This window comes from Fulmarus glacialis, unplaced genomic scaffold (assembly GCF_000690835.1).
Source record: "Fulmarus glacialis isolate BGI_N327 unplaced genomic scaffold, ASM69083v1 scaffold15538, whole genome shotgun sequence".
Taxonomy (NCBI): domain Eukaryota; kingdom Metazoa; phylum Chordata; class Aves; order Procellariiformes; family Procellariidae; genus Fulmarus; species Fulmarus glacialis.
Genome location: NW_009229059.1, coordinates 1 through 539, shown reverse-complemented (window position 1 = coordinate 539; position 539 = coordinate 1).

The window sequence follows — 539 nt, the reverse complement described above, 5'->3', positions numbered from 1 at the left end:
TGGGGAAGCAGCAGCCCCGGCAGGAGTTGCTGGCCGGGAATGGGAGAGGAGGTGCAGGGGCTGCTGGCTGCCAGGACACCCACAGAGGAGCAAGTGGTGGAAGAAGAGGAGGGGGAGGAGTTCTCCTTCCTCCCACTCTCCTCCCTGTTAAATAAAAGAGCTACCGGCAGCTGTTCTGGAAACATTTTCTCAGACTGCCAGAGTAGCGGGGACTGCTCAGAGGGACCCTGCACCGATGCTTAGTGCTGCTTTGGGAAAAGCCCTTTGGATTTCACACTAGCTGCAGCTCGGAGGCAGCGAGGGCAGCGCATGGGCTGTATGCAAGGCCCTTGCCCAGAAGCTGCTACTGATGCTTAGAGCTGCGGGGGGACACAGGGACAGCCCCCCGTGGGCTCTCACCCGGGGAACCCACGGCTCTGCCCTGCAGAAAGCTTTTGCAAGGAGGGAGAAGTTTCTGGCTCTCCTGGCTCCATGCTGCGTATCCAGCACTCGGTGAAGGGTCCCATCCCATAAGCTGGGAGAGGCCTCGGGGGCTCCGT